This window comes from Oncorhynchus gorbuscha, linkage group LG06, assembly GCF_021184085.1.
Source record: "Oncorhynchus gorbuscha isolate QuinsamMale2020 ecotype Even-year linkage group LG06, OgorEven_v1.0, whole genome shotgun sequence".
NCBI lineage: Eukaryota > Metazoa > Chordata > Actinopteri > Salmoniformes > Salmonidae > Oncorhynchus > Oncorhynchus gorbuscha.
This window is the reverse complement of record NC_060178.1, coordinates 61,498,292-61,523,156: the sequence shown is the minus strand read 5'-3', so window position 1 is coordinate 61,523,156 and position 24,865 is coordinate 61,498,292. Positions and strand designations below refer to the sequence as shown.

Genomic DNA, 24,865 nt, shown 5'->3' with positions numbered 1-24,865 from the left:
CCCATATGTAACTCTGTTGTTTTTGTCGCACTTACTTTGCTTTGTCTTGGCCAGGTCGCAGTTGTAAATGAGAACTTGTTCTCAACTGGCCTACCTGATTAAATAAAGGTGAAATAAATAAATAGATTTTGCACAGAATGCTGTAGTATACGTAAGTGGGATAGGTGTCTTTTGTAGCCTACTGTGCAGGCATAAAGCTAATAGATGACTAATTTGGCACTACAGTCTGGAGCAGTCAGTCAAGTAAACTAGGGCAGTGTTCGAGAGGATCAAAAACCATGAGGTATGATGGGTAAATTATGATTGACTGATCTGCAAATAATAATGAGTCGTTTTTTATGATTGCAAGCCAAGGTGATTTGTTGATCAGTCAGTCGGCAGTTGCCTGCACTCGTTCAAGCCCCAGCTCTCTGATTCTAAATAAATACATAGACAACTGTCTGACCAGTAGGGGCTGCGAGCTTGAGCCTCCAGCATGAAAATGGTTCCATTCCCCTGCTCAGACGTTGCATGCATCAACCAATGGTTGCGTGCCACGTCATCGACTGACAGGTTGCTATAAATTACGATCTGGTTAGCTGATACTTAAAATACTTATCCATGCGTTGTAAGATCTGGCATGCGTCAGCAACGCCTGTGCAAAACAACGCGCACGTTTTCTTCAGACGCCTCAAAGCAAAGCACAGCGTAGCCTAGCTTTCGGTACTTCTGAGTGCCAGCCTCCATTGGACGCTAGGAGGATATTGAGAGAGATCTTCCCTCTGTAGCCCACGTAAGGAGTGAGATTTCCACCCGCCACGCACATATCTACTTGTGGTCACTTCATAGACAAGAGCTATGCAAACATGACCCGTTTTCCATAAAAGAACACCGAGACAGACGGAACCCATCTTCATATTTTCAAAAAGAAAACACAATCCGATGCTCATGTTGGACCAGCTGTGACTATTCTTCGAGGCTTCGGTATAGGCTACTGTTAAAACGGTAAGAACAATTTAATTATTATTAGGCTAGCCTACTCTGCCAGAAAATAGCATTAATTATTGTTTACAAATGGAAAGGATGATGCTACTTGGTAAAGGTTTTAGTTCATAGAGTGCGCGAAAAGTGGATAGTTTGGATAGGCTACTTTGTATCCTTTTTGTCTTCTATTTTACCTTATCTTTGTTTCGTCATGGCTGGTTTCCCGTTCCCATGGTGAATCATAGCCGACTCACGCTTGCGACTTCAAGCCAAGACGCCAGCTGCCTAGTATTGATCAATCTGTGATAGAATGAATGTAGCCCTTGATCACGCCTCTGTTCTATTACATTACACAAGTCATTGGATGGCGTCTTCTGTAGGGGGGGGGTTGTTATGAGCGGTGTGTTCTGCCTGAAAATGATGCATTTACTTGCGGTACGGTTTTGGAAGCATAAGGAGGTTAATTTATATTGGCAAGAAATAATAATGCAAACAAATGTGTTAAATTGATACACACCTAAGGGTTAGGGTTCCCACACGGTCTAATTTCCATGTCCCAGTGCTTGTTTACGGAAAACGAATGGAAGACCGAGTGGACTACCAGTGGTAATAGGCTTTATGCATCTCTCAACACGTGTGTAAAGGGAATACTGATGCCACAAATGTGTCACTAAAAAAGACTGTAGGCCGCAACTGTGTTAACCGATTTCAACAGCGTACGAGGCTACATATGGAGGACGGCTCATAATAATGTCTGGAATGGAGTGTATGGAATGGTATCAAACGTGGAAACATGGAAACCATGTGTTTAATGTGTTCCTTACCATTCCATTTATACTGTTCCAGCCTTAAGGCCCACTATGAGCCCTTCCTACCCAATTAAGGTGCCATCGGCACCTTGTGGTGTATAGGGTAAGTGTTTTGCGTTTGTGAAATGATTTTGTGATATGAAAGTAGAGGGATTTATGTTTCTAGGACCATACAGCATGATTCATGTTAGATGGAGTATTTGGCTATTTTCTATTCCAGAGCCAATTAGCCCTTTTTTAAACAGTTTATTTTTTAAATTGTATCTTTATTTAACTAGGCAAGTCAGCAACGAACAAATGGTTATTTACAACCCGAAAGACGCTGGGCCAATTTTGCACAGCCCTATGTGACTTCCAATCACGGCCGATTGTGATACAGCCTGGAATCGAACCAGGGTCTGTAGTGAAGCTTCTAGCACTGAGATGCAATGCCTTAGACCGCTGTGCAACTCGGGAGCCCATGTAAGATCCTTGGACTAAGGAGTAACATTAGGATCCTTTAGTCCAATGCTGGGCTAGAACAAACTATGACTAGTCTGTTAATGCATGACATTAGACAGGCTATATTTTTCTTTGCACAGTGTGCAATTATGGGCTACTTTATTTATTCAATGGGGTTATTGGAAAAAGACACATGCATCAATGATTTATATGATTTTGTTTATTCCTACTTATAAAGAAAAATCAAATAAAAACAAATTGTCACATGCCCTTAATACACCAGGTGTAGATTTGATCATGAAACTCTTAGTTACGATCCCTTCCTTACAATGCAGAGATAAAATACTTTTTTAATAGCTTTGGTGCAGTTTTCACAAGTAGGCCCATGTAGTACATTTCCACAACTCTTAGTACAAAACCTAACAGATCATCAAAAAGGCAGAAGTTTCATAACTCTAAGCATATTTTCAAATAAATCAGCTACTTTTTCACTAAACTTAATCAGTGTTTCATCTTTCAGATGGCAATACATGTTCATATAAAGTAATTGCCTTTTACAATATAATGCTCACATTATTTTATATTTCTACAATGGCATTGTTGAATAGTCCTTTCTGATTGTCTTGAAGGGCATTCTAGAACATGCGTTGTTTCCCAATAACGCACAGTTATTTGCGTGATAGAATGCAATGGCTGTAGTTCATTTTTACATGTTTTGTTTGAACCGCTTTTGAAAGCAGAATTCAAATATAAAACAGTAGGCCTATTTGGTTTTGTTGAATTCGATTTTCATAATCACAAAGTAGGACTGATGGTTTGGATAGCTAAATAGCAAGTCTGTTTGTTTGGTTACAACAGCAACTACTGTAGCTATGTAGTATACTTGCTAGCTATTTCAGTGGATGTTGAACACATTTCTACCTACAAATCAACACATTTCTAGTGAAAAATGTGTTCAATTATAGCCTTAGTTTAAAAGGAATAATCAATGAGGGGCCCTATGCGTTCTCTGGAAAATAATGCAACTCAGTGGAAGGTTGATTATCCGTTAGATAATACAGTTTACCATTACTTAAAGCTGCAATATGTAACTTTTTGGGTGACCTGACCAAATGTGCATAGAAATGAGTGTTATACATCTGTCACTCATTGAAAGCAAGTCTAAGAAGCAGTACATCTGTTCTATGCTTCCCGTTATTAAATTTTGTTTTTGTGTCTTTCTTTCGGTTATGTACACCAGCTGAAAAATATATATTTTTGGTTATGGAAAATGTATTTAGAAGCGGTTTAGATGGTACAATGATTCTCTACACTATAATTGCTTGTTTTGCGCCACAAACTGAAATTAAACAAACTATTACATGCTGACTAGACCGGGCATGCGCCATCGCACGCATGTTGATTTTGTCCATCCACACCAGACTCAATCATGACACATGTTGACTATCAAAACGATCAATGAACAAACTATATTAATTTGGGGACAGGTCGAAACACTTGAAACATTCATGGACATTTGGCTAGTTATCTTGCTGTTGCTAGCTAATTTGTCCTGGAATATAAACACTAGGTTGTTATTTTACCTGAAATGCACAAGGTCCTCCACTCTGACAATTGAATCCACAGATATAAGGGTAAAACTAATTTGTTTCTAGTATAATCTCTCCTCCTTCGGTCTTCTTTGGACTTTATATGGCAGTTAGCAACCAACTTTAAGGTGCGTTACCACTACCGACTGGAGTGTGGACATCAGTTCATCTTTCAATCAGCCACGTGGGTATATGCTCCTAAAACCCAATGAGGAGATGGGAGAGGTGGGACTTGCAGCGCATCAGGTGTCAAATTGAACTAAGTTCTATTTTAGTGCCTGGCTACGCAGATCTGCACGAGCAGTTTGGATTAAATGATTGAATAACATGTATGTGTACATTTATTTTGCAATGCTCACACGAGGTGTGGTCAGCATGTTTGATTTTTAGCAACCAGGTAATGGCGAAGTGATTATTTTTTTCATAGTGCATCTTTTAATCTGACATTCTTAATTGATAATCACTTAACTGTTTGATAAACCTATAGATTTGTAACTGGTTTGTCTACCACAGACTTTGAGAACTACATAATGAAAATGTATGTCTGTAAAGTAGAAACATATAAAGTATGGTGTGTGTGTATATACTCTAATGTACAATTATGATAACGACTATCAATCAAACTGCTCGAAACGGATAACTACTGAACCAAAATTATGTAGTGCCTAGTTAACGTACTGTAAAACTAATTGGATTTGCAAAGAGGCATCAACACAAGGGCATTTTGTCATTTTGTTTCACCCAACTTTAAACCTAAATTCACTGACATAGTGAAATGTCATTGGATTTGTCAATGCCAATGTTCACATTGAATTCACGTTAGTTGACAACTGAACCAAATCTAAATCTAAATCATTCCAGGACAAGGGCTGCCTACTCATACTGCATTCTTCATCAGCCAGTGAGCTTCAATTGCACATACTGGAAAGAGTCACTCTTATGTACTACCATTAGGAATTATAGTGTAGTGTACAATGCACTGCTGAAATAGCTGAGTTTTGTATAACAATATATTCCACTCATTATGTGAGTTCCATTGAGACACTTTCAAACAGAGACAGGCGATAATGTATCAGTTGACAAGTCACGTAGAAAATGTGATCTGGTACAATGTTGCATGGGGCAGAAATGGCATACAACACTGATACATGTTAACATTAGCTAACAATACCCCTATTTCTGATGATTTGTCCTTTGTATGTACTGTATAAGGATAATGAAGCTGAAGCTGTATTTATCAACATACTCACAACCTGCCATTAGATACAAATTATAAAAATAAATGTATGAAGTTAGTCAAATACTGTATAGAAAATAATATTTACCATCTACTATGCTTTCTCTTCAGCACTTCAAAGAACAGTTTTGAAATTTGTATCTTGTATTTTTTGCTATTGGATTAAAGATGCAATATGCAGAAATCACTCCGCCATTTCCAGGTTGCTAAAATTCTAATAGTTTGCCTAATTTCAGTTTGTGACAAAACAAGCATGTGGAGAATCATTGTACCATCAAAACCGCTGTGAAATATATCTTCCATAACCAATAATATTGTATTTTTAGCTGTTTGAAGTTGGTGTACAAAACTGAAAGTAAAACAACATTTTAAGAATGGAAAGCATAGAAGTGGCGCACACAACAGATCTACAGCTTCTTAAACTTGCTTTCAATGAGAACGACAGATCTGTAACTCACATTTCCAGTCAATTTGGTCAGGTTGCCCAAAAAGTAACACATTGCAGCTTTAAATGCTATTTTAAATGACTTAATAGTGAATAAACAAAATGTTCTCAGTATTTCATCATTCTTTGTTGTTGCTTGAATGACTTGGAGGTGAAAGATATGTGAAACCCCAATGAATGCACAATCAAATGTTCTGAAAATAAGATGGGACGCATTACAAGTGTTATCAGTATAAAGTTTTGTACTTTTTGAAAATGTACCAATTACATTTGAAAAATGAGTAGCAGCAGTATACAGTGTAAGTGTTAAAGTCTGTGCGCATGACCGGCCGCTTGGTATTTGCTAAATGGCACCTAAAGGACTCTCAGACCATGAGAAACAAGATTCTCTGGTCTGATGAAACCAAGACTGAACTCTTTGGCATGAATGCCATGGGTCACATCTGGAGGAAACCTGGCACCATCCCTGAAAATAGCTGTACAGCGACGCTCCTGTCAAACCTGACAGAACTTAAGGGGGTATGCAGAGAATGGGAGAAATTCCCCAAATACACCTGTGCCAGGCTTGTAGCGTCATACTCGAGGCTGTAATCTCTACCAAAGGTGCTTCAACAAAATCCCATTTACATTACATTTTTTTGTTATATATATATATATATATATATATATATATATATATATATATATATAGTTTTGTAAAAATGTTTAAATAGTTTTTGCTTTGTCATTATGGGTGTGTGTGTGGGGATTGAGAGGTGGATTTATTTATTTTATTTTTTTGCTATTTTAGAATAAGGCTGTAATGTAACAATGTGGATAAAGTCAAGGGGTCTGAATACTTTCTCTCAATGGTGCTAAGGAACTTGAAGCTCTCGACTAGAGGTCGACCGATTTTAAATTAGGGCCGATTTCAAGTTTTCATAACAATCGGTAAACGCCATTTTTGGACGCCGATTACATTGCATTCCACGAGGAAACTGATTGGCAGGCTGACCACCTGTTAGCGAGTGCAGTGTCAAAAGGACCTTGTGTCTGCATGGAGGTAAGTTGCTAGCTAGCGTTGAACCTATCTTATAAAAAGCAATCAATCACTAGTTAGCTACACATGATTTATGATATTACTATGTTAACTAGCTTGTCCTGCATTGCATATAATCAATGCAGTGTCTGTTAATTTATCATCGAATCACAGCCTACTACGCCAAACAGTTGATGATTTAACAAAGGCACAAATGTACAGTTGAAGTTGGAAGTTTACATACACCTTAGCCAAATACTTTTAAACTCAGTTTTTCACAATTCCTGACATTTAATCCTAGTAAAAATTCCCAGTATTAGGTCAGTTAGAATCACCACTTTATTTTAAAAATGTGAAATGTCAGAATAATAATAGTGATTTATTTCTTTCATCACATTCCCAGTGGGTCAGAAGTTTACATGCACTCAATTAGTATTTGGTAGCATTGCCTTTTAAATTGTTTAACTTGGGTCAAACATTTTGGGTAGCCTTCCACAAGCTTCCCCACAATAAGTTGGGTGAATTTTGGCCCATTCCTCCTGACAGAGCTGGTGTAACAGAGTCAGGTTTGTAGGCCTCCTAGTTTGCACGTGCTTTATTCAGTTCTGCCCACACATTTTCGACAGGATGGAGGTCAGGGCTTTGTGAGGGCCACTCTAATACCTTGACATCCACTAACTTGACTGTGCCTCTAAACAGCTTGGAAAATTCCAGAAAAGGATGTCATGGCTTTAGAAGCTTCTGATAGGCTAGTTGACCTCATTTGAGTCAATTGGAGGTGTACCTGAGGATGTATTTCAAGGCCTACCTTCAAACTCAGTCCCTCTTTGCTTGACATCATGGAAAATCCAAAGAAATCAGCCAAGACCTCAGAAAAATAATTGTAGACTTCCACAAGTCTGGTCCATCCTTGGGAGCAATTTCCAAACACCTGAAGGTACCACGTTCATCTGTAAAAACAATAGTATGCAAGTATAAACACCATGGGACCATGCAGCCATCATACCACTCAGGAAGGAGACGCGTTCTGTCTCCTAGAGATGAACGTACTTTGGTGCAAAAACTGCAAATCAATCCCAGAACAACAGCAAAGGACCTTGTGAAGAGTACAAACGTAGCAAAAGCCACAGTATAACGAGTCTTTTATATAGACGTAATCTGAAAGGCCACTCGGCAAGGAAGAAGCCACTGCTCCAAACCCGCCATAAAAAAAGCCAGACTACGGTTTGCAACTGCACATTGGGACAAAGATCGTACTTTTTGGAGAAATGTCCTCTGGTCTGATGAAACAAAATAGAACTGTTTGGCCGTAATGTTAAGTTTGGAGGAAAAAGGGTGAGGCTTCCAAGCCGAAGAACACCATCTCAACCGTGAATCGGGGGGTGGCAGCATCATGTTGTGGGGGTGCTTTGCTGCAGGAGGGACTGGTGCACTTCACAAAATAGATGGCGTCATGTGGTAGGAAAATTATGTAGGTGTCACGCCTTGGTCTTAGTATTTTGTTTTCTTTATTTATTTGGTCAGGCCAGGGTGTGACATGGGTTATTGTGGTGTGTGTTTTTGTCTTGGGGTTTTGTGAGGTGTCTAATTAGTCTATGGCTGCCTGAGGCGGTTCTCAATCAGTCAGGTGATTATCGTTGTCTGATTGGGAACCATATTTAGGCAGCCATATTCAGTGAGTGTTTTGTGGGTGATTGTTCCTGTCTCTGTGTTTGCACCAGATAGGGCTGTTTCGGTTTTCATTATTTCATTACTTTTGTAGTCTCTGCATGTATAGTTTTTTCTTTATTAAAAAATATCATGAATCACCATCACGCTGCATTTTGGTCCGATCCTTGTTCTACCTCTTCTTTAGAGGAGGAGATACCCACTGTAACGGCGTTCTTCTATGTTGAAGCAACATCTCAAGACATCAGTCAGGAAATTAAAGCTTAGTCGCAAATGGACAATGATCCCAAGCATACTTCAAAAACCAAAATGGCTTAAGGACAACAAAGTCAAGGTATTGGAGTGGCCATCACAAGGCCCTGACCTCAATCCCAAAGAAAATTTGGTGGGCAGAACTAAGAAAGTGTGTGCAAGCAAGGGGGCCTACAAACCTGACTCGGTTACATCAGCTCTGTCAGGAGGAATGGACCAAAATTCACCCAACTTATTGTGGGAAGCTTGTGGAACGCTACCTGAAACATTTGACTCAAGTTAAACTATTTTAAAGGCAATGCTACCAAATACTAATTGAGTGTAAGTAAAATAAAGACTCACTGGGAAAGCTGAAATAATTGTCTATTCTGACATCTCACATTCTTAAAATAAAGTGGTGATCCTAACTGACCTAAGACTGGGAATTTTTACTTGGATTAAATGTCAGGAATTGTGAAAAACTCAGTTTAAATGTACTTGGCTAAGGTGTATGTAAAAGTTCCAGTACAGCCCATTCGATGTAGAAGGGGGTGTGCTCTCCCCCATATTTCCTGTAGTCCACAATGAGCTCCTTGGTCTTACTGACATTCAGTGAGAGGTTGTTGTCCTGGCACCACACTGCCAGACCTCCTCCCTGTATGCTGTCTCATCACTGTCCGGTGATCAAGCCTGCCAAAAGGAAAGTGGTTACCTAGTCACTAACTGAATGCATTCAACCTAAATGTGTCTTCCGCATTTAACCCAACCCTCTCTTAATCAGAGGTGTGGGGGGCTGCCTCTATCAACGTCACCGGTGACTGGGGAGCAGTTGTTGTTGGGGGTTAACTGCCTTGCTCAAGGGCAGAATGGTAAAAAATGTTCCAACTTGCCGGCTCAGTGATTCGAACTTGTGGACTTTCGGTTACTGGCCCAATGCTCTTATGTTGTCAGTGAACTTAATGATTGAGTCGTGCGTGGTTGTGGGTGTACAGGAGGGGACTAGGCACACACCCCTGAGGGGCCCCCCGTGTTCAGGGTCAGTGTGGCGTAAGTGTTGTTGCCTAACCTCACCACCTGGGGGCGGCCCGTCAGGAAGTCCTGGATCCAGTTGCAGAGGGAGGTGTTCAGTCCCAGGGGACCAAGCTTGGAGGGGACTGTTGAACGATGAGCTGTAGTCTTTGAACAGCATTCTCTTCTAACCTATTCTCTTCATTGCCAATTGTTGACCCAATCTCATTTTTTTACAACTTGTGCCAGAGTTTATTCAAAGTGACATCATTTGACATTAATTGCTGAATATGCTGGTATTTATGAACTGCTGTTACTTGTGCTACTAAACGGCCGTAGGCGGTCATATATAGCAAGTTACATTATTATATATTTTTTGCAATGGTATGTATAGGGGCCAAACAAAATAATTAGCCTTTAAGGTGATAACAATAATGACAGAACTCACCGCCTTACATAATTGATGCCAATCAAGACCAACTCCAGAATTCAGTGCAGGTCATTGCAACCACTGAGGCAGATGTTGTGGGCCTGTGCTGTAATCCTGTATTTTGTCCCGCCACACCAAACGCAATCACGATACGTAGGTTAAAATATCAAAACAAACTCTGAGTCAATTATATTATTTTGGGGACAGGTTGAAAAGCATTAAACATTTATTGCAATTTAGCTAGTTAATTTGCACTTGCTAGCTAGTTTGTCCTATTTAGCTAGCTTGCTGTTGATAGCTAATTTGTCCTGGGATATAAACATTGAGTTGTTATTTTACCTAAAATGTAGAAGGTCCTCTATTCCGCAAATTAATCCACACAAAACGGTTAACCAAATTGTTTCTAGCCATCGCTCTTCCTTCCAAGCTTTTTCTTCTCTTGACTTTATATTGCAATTGGCAACTTTCATAAATTAGGTGTATTACCGCCACTGACCTCGTTCGTCTTTCAGTCACCCACGTGGGTATTATCAATGAGGAGATGGCACGTGGGTACCTGCTTCTATAAACCAGTGAGGAGATGGGAGAGGTAGGACTTGCAGTGCGATCTGCGTCACAAATAGAACTGACTTTTAGTCCTTGGCAAAAAATCTTGTTGGCGCAATAATTGAACAATTTCTACATTTATTTAGTGACACGAGTGGTGTAGTCAGCCTGTCAGGGCAGCAAATATATTTAGATGGTCCGTCTCACTAAAACATTTTACCACAGTACGTAGTTCAGGCCTAGTAGTCTATTGCAATGTATAGAGTTGCCTGGATGTAAGACTAATTGAAGTTGCATTGTGTGTGTATTGTGCAAGAGTGCAGATATAGACATATGTGATTGAACGTTTATTGTGCTTACCACAGTCTCTTCCTGTCCGCCATCCCACTTCACTGTAGGTGCAAGCCTTGCAATATGTACCGGGATGGATGAGGAAGAGCAGAACCGCTATGTGGCCCAGCTGAAGGAGGAGTTTCACAGCTGTGACAACACAGGCACTGGTTACCTGGACAAGGAAGAGTTGTCAGCCCTTTGCCACAAGCTGTCCCTGGATGCTCACCTTCCCCTACTGTTGGACACCTTGCTAGGACCACACCACTATGCTCGGGTATGAGACCAGACCACTTTAGTAACTTCTCTCTCTGTTGTGGATTTACCTTAAATTCCTCTTACTCTTCTGACATGCATAGTTGTGTAATAGCTGTGTTATGACACTTTCCTACCTTTTATTCAGTAGTCAAATCAAATTGTATTTGTCACATGTGCCAAATACAACAGGTTTAGACCTTATCGTAAAATACTTACTTGCAAGCTTTTAACCAACAATACAGTTCAAGAAATAGAGCTAAGAAAATATTTACTAATTAAACTAAAGTCATTTTTAAAATTAAAAGTAACACAAGAAAATAACAACAAGGCTACAGTATATACAGGGGGTAACGGTACTGAGTCAATGTGCGGGGGTATTGGTTAATTGAAGTCATTTGTACATGCAAGTAGGGGTAAAGTAACTAGCAGTCGTATGGCTTGGGGGAAGAAGCTGTTGAGCCTTTTAGACCTAGACTTGGTGCTCCAGGCCCGCTTGCCATGCAGTAACAGATAACAATCTATGACTTGGATGACTGGAGTCTCTGACACCGGCTAGTATATACGTTCTGGATGTCAGGAAGCTTGGCCCCAGTGATATACTGGGCCGTACGCACTACCGTCTGTGGCGCCTTACGGTCGGATCTGGAGCAGTTGCCATTCCAGGCGGTGATGCAACGGTCAGGATGCTCTCGATGGTGCAGCTGTAGAACTTTTTGAGGATCTAGAGACCAATGCCAATTTTTTTCAGTCTCCTGAGGGGAAGAGGTGGTGTTGTGCCCTCTTCATGACTGTCTTGCTGTGTTTGGACCATGATAGTTCGTTGGTGATGTAGACACCAAGGAATTTGAAACACTTGACCTGCTCCACTGCAGCCCCATCGGTGTGAATGGGAATGTATTCGGCCCTCCTTTTCCTGTAGTCCATGATCAGCTCCTTTGTCTTGCTCACTTTGAGAGGTTGTTGTCCTGGCACCACACTGTCAGGTTTCTGACCTCCCTATATGCTGTCTCATTGTTGTCGCTAATCAGGCTTACCACTGTTGTGTCGTCTGAAAGCTTAATGATGGTGTTGGAGCAGTTCTGGGTAAACAGGGAGTATAGGAGGGGACTAAGCATGCATCCCTGAGGGGGCCCCTGTGTTGAGGATCAGTGTAGCATATGTGTTGTTGCCTACCCTTACCACCTGGGGGCGGCCCTTTAGGATCCAGTTGCAGAGGTAGGTGTTTAGCTTAGTAATGAGCATTGTGGGCACTATAGTGTTGTACGCTAAGCAGTAGTCACTGAACAGCATTCTCACATTGATGTTTATTTTGTCCAGGTAGGAAAGGGCAGTGTGGAGTGCGATTTGAAATTGCGTCATCTGTGGAACTGCTGGGGCAGTATGCGAGTTGGAGTGGGACTAGAGTTTCTAGGATAATGTGAGCTATGACCAGCCTTTCAAAGCACTTCATGGCTACTGACGTGAGTGCTACGGGACTGTAGTCATTTAGGCAGGTTACCTTCCCTTTCTTGGTCACAGGGACTAAGGTGGTCTGCTTGAAATGTACAGTTTAAGTCGGAAGTTTACATACACTTCGTTTGGTGCATTAAAACTCGTTTTTCAACCACTCCACAACTCTCTTGTTAACAAACTATAGTTTTGGCAAGTCAGTTAGGACATCTAATTTGTGCATGACACAAGTAATTTTTCCAACAATTGTTTAGACAGATTATTTCACTTATAATTCACTATCACAATTCCAGTGGGTCAGAGGTTTACGTACACTAAGTTGACTGTGCCTTTAAACCGCTTGGAAAATTCCAGAAACTGGCATGGCTTTAGAAGCTTCTGATAGGCTAATTGACATAATTTGAGTCAATTGGAGGTGTATCTGTGGATGTATTCCAACATTTACATTACATTTAAGTCATTTAGCAGATGCTCTTATCCAGAGCGACTTACAAGACCTACCTTCAAACTCTTTGCTTGACATTATGGGAAAATAAAAATAAATCAGCCAAGACCTCATAAAGAAATTGTAGACCTCCACAAGGCTGGTTCATCCTTGGGAGCAATTTCCAAACACCTCAAGGTACCACGTTCATCTGTACAGACGATAGTATGCAAGTATGAACACCATGGGACCACGCAGGCGTCATACCGTTCAGGAAGGAGACATGTTCTGCGAAAAGTGCAAATCAGTCCCAGAACAACAGCAAAGGATCTTGTGAAGATGCTGGAGGAAACATGTACAAAAGTATCTATAGTCACGGTAAGACGAGTCGTATGTCAACATTACCTGAAAGGCCACTCCTGAAAGGCCACTCTGACCTTAATCACGTTGAACATTTTTGGGCAGAACTGAATAAGCGTGTGCGTGCAAGGATCCTACAAACCTGACTCCGTTACACCAGTTCTGTCAGGAGGAGTGGGCCAAAATTCACCCAACTTATTTGGGAATTGTGGGAAGGCAATGCTGCACTCAATTAGGAAAGTTTGAATTTTACTCTTATTAAACCCAGGTGTAGTAACCTTCCTATTTCAAGTGACCTGTTTTCAACTTGCCAGTTGGTCTTGCTCACGTCCTGGCATCAGCTCACATCAGGAGAGCGGGATCACACAGTCATCCGGATCAGCTGGTGCTCTCATGCATGCTTCAGTGTTGCTTGCCTCAAATCGAGCATAAAAACCATTTTGCCCATCTGGTAGGCTTGCATCACTGGGCAGCTTGCGGCTGGGTTTCCCTTTGTAGTCATGTCTCACAATGGTACGCAACGCAACGGTCATTGAATTTATTCTTATAAATGCACTAGTTGGACCAATTTTTTTTTTTCAAATCGATCAGATATTGACTGAATTATACCACCTAAAACAAATAATGAATGGAGTAAAGGCATTTTGGTGGGAATTCAGGTATTCAATCCATTGTAAAATTTCACTTTTCTTAGAATGCACTCCTATTAAAAATGTAAATAAATATTGGACTTGGTTTCGATGACCGTATTAGTGCCACACTGTCGGTTACGAGGTGTGACCGTTTAGTCACTATAAATAGGCTTCTCCATGCTCTGCTACTGCTGATGGTCATTAGTAGCCAACCAAACTGCTACTCAGCACTCTTTTGTCCCGAATCACTCTGACATGAATGCAAAGGTATTTGAAAATCGAATCAAACATGAGCCCAAGCTCTGTCAGGTTGGATGGGGAGCGTTGCTGCACAGTCGGGTCTCTCCAGAAATGTTTGACCATGTTCAAGTCCCGGCGCAAGGACATTGAGACTTGTTCCGAAGCCACTCCAGCATGGTCTTGGCTGTGTGCTTAGGGTCGTTGTCCTGTTGGAGGTGAACCTTCTCCCACAGTCTGAGGTCCAGAGCGCTCAGGAGCAGGTTTTCATCAAGGATCTCTCTGCTCCATTCATCATTCCCTCAATCCTGACTAGTCTCCCAGTCCCTGCCGCTGAAAAATATTTTTTATTTCACCTTTATTTAACCAGGTAGGCTAGTTGAGAACAAGTTCTCATTTGCAACTGCGACCTGGCCAAGAAAGCATAGCAGTGTGAACAGGCAACAGAGTTACACATGGAGTAAACAATTAACAAGTCAATAACATAGTAGGGAAAAAAGGGGAGTCTATATACATTGTGTGCAAAAAGGCATGAGGAGGTAGGTGAATAATTACAATTTTGCAGATTAACACTGGAGTGATACATGATCAGATGGTCATGTACAGGTAGAGATATTGGTGTGCAAAAGAGCAGAAAAGTAAATAAATAAAAACAGTATGGGGATGAGGTAGGTAAAAATGGGTGGGTTATTTACCTATGTACAGCTGCAGCGATCGGTTAGCTGCTCAGATAGCAGATGTTTGAAGTTGGTGAGGGAGAAGAAAGTCTCCAACTTCAGCGATTTTTGCAATTCGTTCCAGTCACAGGCAGCAGAGAACTGGAACGAAAGGCGGCCAAATAAATGGCATATATTATTATTATGATCAGTGAGCTAGACCTGCTAGTGCGCGTGCTACGGATGGGTGTTGCCATCGTGACCAGTGAACTGAGATAAGGCGGAGCTTTACCTAGCATGGACTTGTAGATGACCTGGAGCCAGTGGGTCTGGCGATGAATATGTAGCGAGGGCCAGCCGACTAGAGCATACAGGTCGCAGTGGTGGGTGGTATAAGGTGCTTTAGTGACAAAACGGATGGCACTGTGATAAACTGCATCCAGTTTGCTGAGTAGTGTTGGAAGCAATTTTGTAGATGACATCGTCAAGGATCGGTAGGATAGTCAGTTTTTACTAGGGTAAGTTTGGCGGCGTGAGTGAAGGAGGCTTTGTTGCGGAATAGAAAGCCGACTCTTGATTTGATTTTCGATTGGAGATGTTTGATATGAATCTGGAAGGAGAGTTTACAGTTTAGCCAGACACCTAGGTACTTATAGATGTCCACATATTCGAGGTCGGAACCATCCAGGGTGGTGATGCTGGTCAGGCGTGCGGGTGCAGGCAGCGATCGGTTGAAAAGCATGCATTTGGCTTTTACTAGCGTTTAAGAGCAGTTGGAGGCCACGGAAGGAGTGTTGTATGGCTTTGAAGCTCGTTTGGAGGTTAGATAGCACAGTGTCCAAGGACGAGCCGGAAGTATATAGAATGGTGTCGTCTGCGTAGAGATGGATCAGGGAATCTCCCGCAGCAAGAGCAACATCATTGATATATATACACAGAGAAAAGAGTCAGCCCGAGGATTGAACCCTGTGGCACCCCCATAGACTGCCAGAGGACCGGACAGCATGCCCTCCGATTTGACACACTGAACTCTGTCTGCAAAGTAATTGGTGAACCAGGCAAGGCAGTCATCCGAAAAACCGAGTCTACTGAGTCTGCCGATAAGAATATGGTGATTGACAGAGTTGAAAGCCTTGGCAAGGTCGATGAAGACTGCTGCACAGTACTGTCTTTTATCGATGGCGGTTATGATATCGTTTAGTACCTTGAGCGTGGCTGAGGTGCACCCGTGACCGGCTCGGAAACCAGATTGCACAGCGGAGAAGGTACGGTGGGATTTGAGATGGTCAGTGACCTATTTGTTGACTTGGTTTTCGAAGACCTTAGATATGCAGGGCAGGATGGATATAGGTCTGTAACAGTTTGGGTCCAGGGTGTCTCTCCCTTTGAAGAGGGGGATAACTGTAGCAGCTTTCCAATCCTTGGGCATCTCAGACGATATGAAAGAGAGGTTGAACAGGCTGGTAATAGGGGTTGCGACAATGGCGGCGGATAGTTTCAGAAATAGAGGGTCCAGATTGTCAAGCCCAGCTGATTTGTACGGGTCCAGGTTTTGCAGCTCTCAGAACATCTGCTATCTGGATTTGGGTAAAGGAGAACCTGGAGAGGCTTGGGCGAGTAGCTGCGGGGGGGGGGGTGGAGCTGTTGGCCGAGGTTGGAGTAGCCAGGCGGAAGGCATGGCCAGCAGTTGAGAAATGCTTGTTGAAGTTTTCGATAATCATGGATTTATCAGTGGTGACCGTGTTACCTAGCCTCAGTGCAGTGGGCAGCTGGGAGGAGGTGCTCTTATTCTCCATGGACTTCAGTGTCCCAGAACATTTTGGAGTTGGAGCTACAGGATGCCAATTTCTGCCTGAAGAAGCTGGCCTTTCCTGACTGACTGCGTGTATTGGTTCCTGACTTCCCTGAACAGTTGCATATCGCGGGGACTATTTGACGCTATTGCAGTCCGCCACAGGATGTTTTTGTGCTGGTCGAGGGCAGTCAGGTCTGGAGTGAACCAAGGGCTATATCTGTTCTTAGTTTCTGCATTTTTTGAACGGAGCATGCTTATCTAAAATGGTGAGGAAGTTCCTTTTAAAGAATGACCAGGCATCCTCAACTGACGGGATGAGGTCAATGTCCTTCCAGGATACCCGGGCCAGGTCGATTAGAAAGGCCTGCTCACAGAAGTGTTTTAGGGAGCGTTTGACAGTGATGAGGGGTGGTCGTTTGACTGCGGCTCTGTAGCGGATACAGGCAATGAGGCAGTGATGACTTCTATGAGGGTGCCCTTGTTTACAGATTTAGGGTTGTACCTGGTGGGTTCCTTGGTGATTTGTGTGAGATTGAGGGCATCTAGCTTAGATTGTAGGACTGCCGGGGTGTTAAGCATATCCCAGTTTAGGTCACCTAACAGAACAAACTCTGAAGCTAGATGGGGGGCGATCAATTCACAAATGGTGTCCAGGGCACAGCTGGGAGCTGAGGGGAGTCAGTAGCAGGCGGCAACAGTGAGAGACTTATTTCTGGAGAGAGTAATTTTCAAAATTAGTCGTTCGAACTGTTTGGGTATGGACCTGGAAAGTATGACATTACTTTGCAGGCTATCTCCGCAGTAGACTGCAACTCCTCCCCCTTTGGCAGTTCTATCTTGATGGAAAATGTTATAGTTTGGTATGGAAATCTCAGAATTTTTGGTGGCCTTCCTGAGCCAGGATTCAGACATGGCAAGGACATCAGGGTTAGCAGGGTGTGCTAAAGCAGTGAGTAAAACAAAATTAGGGAGGAGGCTTCAGATGTTGACATGCATAAAACCAAGGCTTTTTCGATCACAGAAGTCAACAAATGAGGGTGCCTGGGGACATCCTCACAACATGATGCTGCCACCACAATGCTTCACTATAGGGATTGTGCCAGATTTCCTCCAGATGTGATGCTTGGCATTCAGTTCAAAAGTTTAATCTTGGTTTCGTCAGAACAGAGAATCTTGTTTCTCATGGTCTGCGAGTCCTTTTGGTGCCTTTTGGCAAACTCAAAGCGGACTGTCATGTGCCTTTGACTGAGGAGTGGCTTCCGTGTGGCCACTCTCTATTATAAAGTCCTGATTGGTGGAGTGATAGGACAACCGATCTCCACAGATGAACTCTGGAGCTCTGTCAGTGACGATCGGGTTCTTGGTCACCTCCCTGATTGCTCAGTTTGGCCGAGTGGCCGGCTCTAGGAAGAGTCTTGGTGGTTCCAAACTTCTTCCATTTAAGAATGGAGGCAACTGTATTCTTGGACCTTCAATGCTGCAGAAATGTTTGGTACCCTTCCCCAGATCTGTGCCTCGACACAATCCTGTCTCGTAGAGCTACGGACAATTCCTTCGACCTCATGGCTTGGTTTTTGCTCTGAAATGCAACTTGAGGAACCTTATAGCAGGTGTGTGCCTTTCCAAATCATGTCCAATCAATTGAATTTGCCACAGGTGGACTCCAGTCAAGTTGTAGAAACATCTCACCTAAGCTCAATTTTGAGTCTCATAGCGAAGGTTCTGAATACTTGGGTGAATAAAGTATTCCTGTTTTTTATATGTAAATGTGAAAAATTTAAAATTGTGTGTCAATCGATTTTTATTGAGTATATTTTAGAATATGGCTGTAACATAACAAAGTGGAACAAGTCAAGGGGTTTGAATACTTTCCAAATGCATTGTATTGTTTGCGAGATCAGACCGGTCCATACAATCAGTGTTCATTTGCGTAAGTTGCTTTAATTTCAGGGCATCTCATTTGTAAACATTTCAACTTTATTTTTCAATTGCACAAAAAAATCACTGAAGAGTTTTAACTTTCTTATAGATCCATCGTTAAGCCAATGTATTCCATTGAGGCTGCTTCAGCCATAACCAGAGTGTTTGACAGGTCATTACACACATTTCCACTGTTTTTGTTAACGGAGAAAACGAATGGCACAAGCAAGTTTGGGAAGAGCCGCCAGAGTATGAAAACAATCAGTGCTGCGAGATTTAAGTGACAAGTGGATTTTGCACCCCTCAAACACAGGAAATGGATGGCTAAAAAGAACAGATCCTCATGTGGGTGGGGCATGTGCATTGCTAATAGTGTACACAATTCATTAACTTTCCCTTTTTGTTATGCAGGTGAATTTTGAGGAGTTCAAAGAAGGCTTTGTAGCTGTGCTATCACGCTCTCTGGACTTCAGCACCTCTGAAGAGGAGAGCAGTTACCTGGAGCCAGGTAAAACACGCATGTTGGGGAGATGGGGCTTTAAATTTAGATGTCTGCGCAAACACACTGATTTGTTTATGTACCTAATCAGTTCAGATAGCTGTTTTTCCATGTCCACTGACCCCATGTGTGAATAAGATGGGTTTATTGATCAGATTCGAGGTGCGAATGCGGCTCAACTCTTCTTTTTAATGAGCCGTTAGCTCCCCTAAAAGCAACAAAAGTCAAACTTTGGAGCGTCTCTAAATAATGCAAATGGAACAATTTGTCATATATTTACCACTATATGTTAAACAACTCGATATGGGGAAGGAGTTCCTTTTTATGTTTTGTGTACTCTGTGTATTTAGCTTGTATTTTCTATCAATATTTGTTTTCTTTCCTGGATCAGCTGATGATGGCCAACAATCTCAGTAGACATCTAGCCTACAGCTAGACACTAATACGCATCCAATCCATCCATCAAGGTGACTCTTTCAGTTAGAATTGGATTTTGCAGTGGCATAGGCCTACATTAACTGTACATTAACTGTACTTTAACTGTTTTCTCAGCGATGCATAACAAAGTGTTAAGTAGACATAGTTACACTTACAGTGCACTTTCTGTGATCTCCAAGATCCACGATTCGTACAGGATTTAAGGTAAATGTTCTAATTAAATTGGTAAATGCTTAATAGTGACAAATACACTGTCATAAATGTAATTACATGTAAAGAAAATGTTTGTCACACGAGTTGTGAAGACTCCACCCTTTAACTCATGAATTATTGACAACTCATGAACTAGGGTAGAAAACATGTTTTGATTCAAGTCATGTGTTATATTGAATGTAGGCTACCTGTTCTGTGTGTGTAAAATTGCTTCAGCCGAGAGGATAGGCTACCGGCAAAGGTGTAGGCCTAGTGCAGGCTGAACACAGTTTACCCACCCTTTTCAGAAAAATGCATTGAAAGTATAGGGAACGATACTTATTTTACCGCGACAGGCAATCAGTTTACCTAAAATATATATATATTTTTTATTCCACTACATCACTGGGCTACCGTCATACCTATTTCAAGTTAATGGTAATACACATAGTCGAGTATAGTAGCAGAGTCTAGTATGTTAGGGTGACTATTCAGTTTCAGCCCCATTACAGTTGTCCCAGCTTTTCAGGCTACAAAACAATTACAATTTGTCAGCGAGATGTGTAGGCCGAATCAATTGCAATCACTGAATGTCATTGGTTACACTGTTTGGTGTTTTGTAACCGATGTCTATTTCCTTTCATAAAATGGCGTGAGTATACATGCAGTTTGGATGCTGGATTTATTTTGGAGTGGACCAAACATGCACAGGTAGCCTACAGGTAGCCTACAGGTAGCCTACAGGTAGCCTACTTTTTTTCATATGATCTGTTTGACAATCAGATGAAAATATGAGTGGTTGTGTTCATACCACATTAAAAGGCAATTCATGTTTAGCATTTTAAATGACATCTTTATTATTGTTAGGCCTATAAATTAAATTGTGCTGCGCCTGATTGTCATAGTATAATTTGTACTCTAAGATGGATTGTTTTAAGTAAACATTGTATCCTTGTGGATAAACGTCTGCTTTTATATGAGATAGTCTGCCTTGGTAGGACCTCATCGAAAGCAATCAAAATCATTTTTTAGACTCGTACTTCATTTAGGATATTCTGGTTTGTTGCACAGGGTGGATTGACCGTGAGATCAAATGTATTTATATAGCCCTTCGTACATCAGCTGATATCTCAGTGCTGTACAGAAACCCAGCCTAAAACCCCAAACAGCAAACAATGCAGGTGTAAAAGCACGGTGGCTAGGAAAAACTCCCTAGAAAGGCCAAAACCTAGGAAGAAACCTAGAGCGGAACCAGGCTATGTGGGGTGGCCAGTCCTCTTCTGGCTGTGCCGATGGAGATTATAACAGAACGTGGCCAAGATGTTCAAATGTTCATAAATGACCAGCATGGTTGAATAATAGTAAGGCAGAACAGTTGAAACTGGAGCAGCAGCATGGCCAGGTGGACTGGGGACAGCAAGGAGTCATGTCAGGTAGTCCTGGGACATGGTCCTAGGGCCCAGGCCAGTTGAAACTGGAGCAGCAGCATGGCCAGGTGGACTGGGGACAGCAAGGAGTCATCGTGTCAGGTAGTCCTGGGGCATGGTCCTAGGGCTCAGGTCCTCCGAGAGAGAGAAAGAAAGAGAGAAGGAGAGAATTAGAGAACGCACACTTAGATTCACACAGGACACCGAATAGGACAGGAGAAGTACTCCAGATATAACAAACTGACCCTAGCCCCCCGACACATAAACTACTGCAGCATAAATACTGGAGGCTGAGACACCTGAATGAGGACTCCTACAGTAAATGACGACCGTACTATTGGAGACATCAAAGGGATAGGCTATATTTAGTATCTTCCCTGCCTACGGAAATGCAGTTGATCCAGTTAATAATCTCTGTCCTGATTTAGCTCCAGGATGGATTTTATTCTGAAACAAATACTGATTCAACTGTTTTAAACTTCCTGTACCTTTTTAACAAACCCGAACTCGGTTAAGATGATATGTATTGTACAGCCATTCACTTTATATGATTTGTGAACTTTAGTTGGCCATACATTGGTGTGTTCTTTTTATTTTGAAATGTGTTTCTTGAATTTTAGGGTATTGCAGTAAGAGGATCTAGGAGGGCACCAGAGTTTCCCTCCTTCCCAGAATGTTACAGTATGATTTAAGTTTATTGCCAAGTTAATTTCTGGGAACTGATGACCACTGTCCTTTTGAAATGCCCTTTTTTTTAAAGGGTGTGTTTGACAATGTTTTTTGTATGACCAGAGATTTGACTACTACTAAGTCTACACTACAGTTTCTCCCTTGTTTCTTTGTAACTAAACATTAACAAGCTTTTGTGAGAATATGTTTATAGTAGTAATTGTGGGCAGACAAAATGCCCAGCTGGTCGAAAATGTTTTTTTTTCTTCTTTAGTACTGACAGTTACATATTGTGATTTATCTTTGAATGATGTTTTATGTGGAAAATATTATATCGATACTTTGACTCCAAGTATATCAATTTGTAAAACAATGTATGTACTTCTATGTATTGCTAGCTAGTCTGCTGTTTTAAGTTTAGTTTATTAGTATCTCCCTTAGCTACTGCACGTGCAGCAGCTACTCTTCCTGGTGTCCACATAAAACATACAAATAGTACAGAACAGTTATAGACAAGGACATATTTTTCATCCTATAGCTTGTTCTGTCTTTTTTTAAATAGTGAGCCAACATGTTTGATAAAGGAAGGCTGGGAAAATTGTTTAAGACCAGCCACCCAAGCCATAGGCTGTTCTCTCTGCTTTTACCGCGGTACCGGAGCAACAAGTCTGACGCCAACAGGCTCATGAACAGCTTCTACCCCCAAGCCATAAGACTGCTAAAAGTTCGACCAAAATGGCTTCCTTTTTTTTCTGTATCTATGAAATAGATACTTTATATTTTTCTGTAACTATGAAATAACACATGGAAATATGTAGTAACCAAAAAAAGTGTGTGTGTGTGTGTTTGAGCTTCTTCAAAGTAGCCACCCTTTGCATTGACAGCTTTGCACACTCTTGGAATTCTCTCAACCAGCCTCACCTGGAATGATTTCCCAACAGTCTTGAAGGAGTTCCCACATGTGCTGAGCACTTGTTGGCTGCTTTTCCTTCACACTGTGGTCCAACTCAACCCAAACCATCTCAATTAGGTTAAGGTTGGGGGATTGTGGAGGCCAGGTCATCTGATGCAGCACTCATCGCTCTCTTTCTTGGTCAAATAGCTCGTACACAGCCTAGAGGTGTGTTGGGTCATTGTCTGTTGAAAAACAAATAATAGTCCCACTAAGCTCAAACCAGATGGGATGGGGTATTGCTGTGGTAGCCATGCTGGTTAAGTGTGCCTTGAATTCTAAATAAATCAGACCGTGTCACCAACAAAGACCCATCACACCTCCCATGATTCACAGTGGGAACCACACTTGCAGAGATCATCCGTTCAGCTACTCTGTGTCTCACAAATACATGGCGGTTGGAACCAACATTTTGACTCATCAGACCAATGGAAAGATTTCCACCGGTCTAATTTCCATTGATCTTGTTTCTTGGCACAAGCAAGTCTTTCTTCATATTGTTGTCCTTTTTAGTAGTGGTTTCTCTGTAGCAATTTGCCCACGATGGCCTGATTTCACGCAGTCTCCTCTGAACTGTTGATGTGTCTGTTACTTGAAATCTGTAAAACATTTATTTGGACTGCAATCTGAGGTGCAGTTAACTAATGAAATTATCCTCTGCAGCAGAGGTAACTCTGGGTCTTCCTTTCCTGTGGCGCTCCTCATGAGAGCCAGTTTCATCATTACATTTACATTACATTTAAGTCATTTAGCAGACGCTCTTATCCAGAGCGACTTACAAATTGGTGCATTCACCTTATGACATCCAGTGGAACAGCCACTTTACAATAGTGCATCTAAATATTTTAAGGGGGAGGGGGTGAGAAGGATTACTTTATCCTATCCTAAGTATTCCTTAAAGAGGTGGGGTTTCAGGTGTCTCCGGAAGGTGGTGATTGACTCCTCTGTCCTGGCGTCGTGAGGGAGTTTGTTCCACCATTGGGGAGCCAGAGCAGCTAACAGTTTTGACTGGGCTGAGCGGGAACTGTACTTCCTGAGTGGTAGGGAGGCGAGCAGGCCAGAGGTGGATCATAACGCTTGATGGTATTTGCGACTGCACTTGAAGAAACGTTCAAAGTTCTTAATGTTGCTGATTGGCTGAACTTCACGTCTTGCTTATTTGAGCTGTTCTTGCCATAATATGGACTTAGCCATATTTGGTAAAGGACCATCTTCTGTATACCACCCCTACCTTGTCACAACACAAGTGATTGGCTCAAACGCATTAAGAACGAAAGAAATTCCACAATTTAACAAGGCATACCTGTTAATTGAAATATATTCCAGGTGACTACCTCATGAAGCTGGTTGAGAGAATTCCCAAGAGTGTGCAAAGCTTTCATCAAGGCAAAGGGTGACTACTTTGAAGAATCTGAAATATATTTTGTTTAGTTTAACACTTTTGTTTACTACATGATTCCATATGTTCCATATATTCTACAACGTAGAAAATAGTAAAAATAAAGAAAAAACACTTGACTGGTACTGTACATGTAGCTTATGTTATTCTTATTTATTTTTATTTTTGTTCTTTATTTTATAGTACTACTGATATTGATTACTGCATCGTTGGGAAAGAGCTTTCAAGAAAGGCATTTCACTGTAATCTCTCTGTCCTTCCCAATCACCATCTCTTTCCTCTCCTCTCCCGGCCTTCCCAGCTGTTCCTGAGGAAGTGAAGCCCAAGTTTGTGAAGGGAACGAAGCGCTACGGCCGGCGGTCCCAGCCGGACAGGCCCGACTCTGAGCTCACAGTTGACTCTGAGGGCTCTCATCCTTTCAGGACGGAGCAGAAGGAGTCCTCTCCCGTTGGGGTGAGGAGGATAAAACTCAGACGCTCTACTTCTCTAGAGAGTGTGGAGGTAAGAGACATGCTCCTCCTCCACCCCTCTCACCTTTTGTCTGCTGTGTTTTATGCTGTTGCTGTGCCCTAATTTGAGAGTCGCTGACAAAGATGGCTGACTTGACTTCTCAAGCTTGGCGCAGGGCCCCAATCTAGATCTGACTTTTTGGAGCGAGATTCCCATTTGTATTTATTTTTTAACTAGGCAAGTCAGTGCTTCACTTCAATTTCCTTCACATCCCTTGAATGGTGTGTTGTGCTGGGTGAGGTCTGAATCACATATCTCTATAACCTTCAATTTGTTGGGAACCACACATTTTCTAGGATTCCACACCATACTTCTCTTCAGACCACTGTATAA

The 24,865-nt window shown here is 41.8% G+C and overlaps 1 pseudogene; it reads left to right on the top strand.

The window, feature by feature from the left end:
* Positions 1 to 607: 607 nt before the first annotated feature.
* The window catches only part of LOC124038193, a 44,339-nt pseudogene continuing 20,081 nt past the window's right edge, over positions 608 to 24,865 (top strand).